The sequence below is a fragment of the Orycteropus afer genome, unplaced genomic scaffold (genome assembly GCF_000298275.1).
Source record: "Orycteropus afer afer isolate SDZICR_OR568_19922 unplaced genomic scaffold, OryAfe1.0 scaffold00028, whole genome shotgun sequence".
Taxonomy (NCBI): domain Eukaryota; kingdom Metazoa; phylum Chordata; class Mammalia; order Tubulidentata; family Orycteropodidae; genus Orycteropus; species Orycteropus afer.
In genome coordinates this window covers 8,398,143-8,401,463 of record NW_006921615.1, presented here as the reverse complement: position 1 = coordinate 8,401,463, position 3,321 = coordinate 8,398,143, and positions in this window count along the sequence as shown.

Below are 3,321 nucleotides of genomic sequence, written 5' to 3'. Positions count from 1 at the left end.
CACTGTGGAAAGCAGTATGGTGATTTCTTAAAAAGTTGGAATTAGAAATACCATTTGACCCAGCCATTCCATTACTAGGTATATATCCTAAAGAACTGAGAGCCGTGACAAGAGCAGATATATGCACACCCATGTTAATCACAGCACTATTTACAATAGCCAAAGATGGAACAACCTAGGTGTCCATCAACTGAAGAATGGATAACCAAACTTTAGTACATACAAACAGTAGAATACTATGCAACCCTAAAGAATAATGTTGTTGTTGTTGTTATTTGCCATTGAGTCGGCCCCGACTCACAGCGACCACTCCTTGGGTTTCCGAGGCAGTATCACTATGGAAGTAGGAATGCCCAACCTTCCTTCTGAGGAGTGGCTGGTGGGTTTGAACCACCAGCCTTCTGGTTAGCAGTCAAGTGCATAGAATCTGCAAGACACCACATAATGTGGATGAATTTGGAGGTCATTATGGTGAGTGAAATAAGTCAATCACAGAAGGACAAATATTGTATTAGTCCATTATTGTAAAAGTCAAGGATAAGTTTATCTATGGAAGGAAATTTTCTTTGTTGGTCACCAGGGGTGGCAGGGGAGGGGAGGGAACACTGTTAGATAGGTAGAAATAAGTATTAATTTGTGTGAAGAGAAGGGCAATGTACCAAATGTGTGTGATCAAAATGGTGGCATTGAGGAAGAGGAAGACATAGAGAGGTACAGACAACAAAGATTAACCCTTTTGCACACACAGTACTGCATTGTCAGTGAAGGCCAACATGGGTATACGGGTGGATAGATGGGTGGACAGGCTGAGCTATTAGGTATGTCTATGAAGTGGGGAGTGTACCCAATACCATGTATCGAGTTGGTAGACAATGGTCCTGTAAGTGCATTTGTATGATCTGTAAGAATTCCCAGGTGTATAGTAGAGATGACAAGGGGCAAGGTTGTATGTAGTCACTTCCTGGTCACAGCCAGCTACCCAGAAAGAGCGAGTAGTTGAACATGTGGGCTCAGGACCATAGTCACAGGGGACATCAAGCTCAATTGGCATAACATACTACACAAAACATTGTTCCACCTCCTACTTTGGCGAGTAGCTACTGGGATCTTAAAAGCTTGCAAGCAGCCATCTACATGCAACGATGGGTCTCTCCTCATCCAGAGCAAAGAAGAAAGAAGAAAACCAAAGATTCATGGAAAGAATTAGTCCTAATGACTGGTATACCATCCAATCTGCAGCCTATACGACTATGAGACCAGAAGAACTAAATGGTGCCTGGCTACCACTGTCAACCACCCGGAGGGCCATCTATGTAGGAGTTCTTGGATAGAGAGGGAGAACAATGTGGAACAAAACTCAAAATCATTTGGGGAAAAGAAAAAAGGTGGGGGGACCAGTCTTGCTGGTCTTATAGAACCTGGTGGAATCACTGAGACTATGGCCCCTAGCTGCCCTTCAGGTCTGGAATTGAACCCACAGCTGTAGCTTCCAGACAAACAAAAGAGTTGAACATTTACCCGAGGTAGATACACTCCTTGGAGAGAACGATCATGGGAGAAAGAAGGGCTGTTTATGCACAGGGAGACAGGTCGGGGCAGAATTGCATGGAGGGATGGACACAGGGAAGTGGTGACTGTCGGGAGGAAGTGTGAGGGGAGCTGTTGCAAAATAAGAAAAAAAATTAGTAGATTTTGTCATTAGACTTTTATGACATTTGTTTGGTTGTGACAACACATCATTACTTTCAAGTGGCTAAGAATCCAAATGAAAAGTGGTTGCCTTCATAATCCAGGATGGTATTTTCACATTGAGAAAAAAAAAAAAAATTATTGCTGAGAGTTTTCTGGAATCAGTTCATTTTTTTTTTTTTTGTATCAGTTCCTAAAGATATGGTAAAGAAATAGTTTTCATTTCCAGCTTATTTTTCCTCTGGAGTGTACTATACCACAGACTAATAATGTATACATTATACTTCCCTAAGGTTTCCCCATGGTAGCTGTAGAAATCATCATTCCATTGTGTTCTACGCCTTTTTCATACTAAATGAAAGATTGATCTAAACAGTGATGACACAGTTGGAAACATGATCTCCACTCTTGAAGATTTTATCTTTTAGAAGACAAGGTAAGTAGAGAGGAGGGGAAAATTAAATAGAATGGCACTGCCTCTATACATTATAAGAATTCAGAAAAGGGAAAGATTGATTTTGTTGAATAAATTAGCAATTTCACAGAACACAGGTGAGAAGGCTGGACTGAGAATCTCGGTCGTGACAGATTGAGTGAATCTAGAGATAGAAAACTCAGAAGTTAGAAGAGGAAAATGACTGAAAAAGAAGAAATAGAAAGAATAGAAGATTAATAAGATAAGACTATCATGACAGCCAATGGAAGAGAATGCATTTGAGTATAGTGACCCTATAGGACAGAGTAGAATTTTCTCATAGGGTTTCCAAAACTGTAAATCTTTATGGAAGCAGATGCCATATCTTTCTTTCACAGAATGGTAGGTGTGTTTGAACTGCTGATATTTTGGTTAGCAGCCAAGCACTTTAACCACTGCACCACAAAGGCTCCTTCTGAGTGAACGACAGACAGTTCAAAAGGATTAGGACTGTGTATCCTTTAGTCACACATTACTAAATATAGTTATGTGGATGTGGTAGGCAGCCTGTAAGATGATCCTTGCCTCTCCTGGTATTCAAGTCCTTTGATAATCTGCTCCCCTTGAATGTGGGCTGGATTTAGCAACTAACTTCTAGTAAATATAATGCAGCAGAGGTGATGGGATATTAATATCAATACTAGGTTACAAAAAGATTGTGGCTTCATCTTGAGTATGCACTCACTCGTAGGGAAGCCAGCTGCCATGTTTGAGCTGCCCTGGAAAAAGACCCACATGGCAAGGAACTGAAGGAGGCTTCTGATCAACAGCCAGTGAGTGAACAATGTGAGTGAACATGAATGCTCATTCTGTTCCAGTTGAGTCTTCATATGGGGTAAAAATCTCAGGCAACAGCATTACTGCAACCTCTTGGGAGACCTTGCATCAGAGTGACTCAGTTAAGTCATGGCTGATTGACCTACAGAAGCTGTGAGTTCTGTTATTGTCTCAAGCCAATAACTTTTGTGATAATTTGTTGCACAGTAACAGATGACTGCCTTGAATAACAGATGAACCTTGCCCTTGAGCGGAGAATAGCTAAAGCAAATGGAAGAAATGAAAAGGTAAAAGGGCTGAACAGAAGATTTCAAAGAGCAGCTCGAGTAGACAAAGCCAATTACTATAATGAAATGTGCAAAGACCTGGAGTCTGAAAAC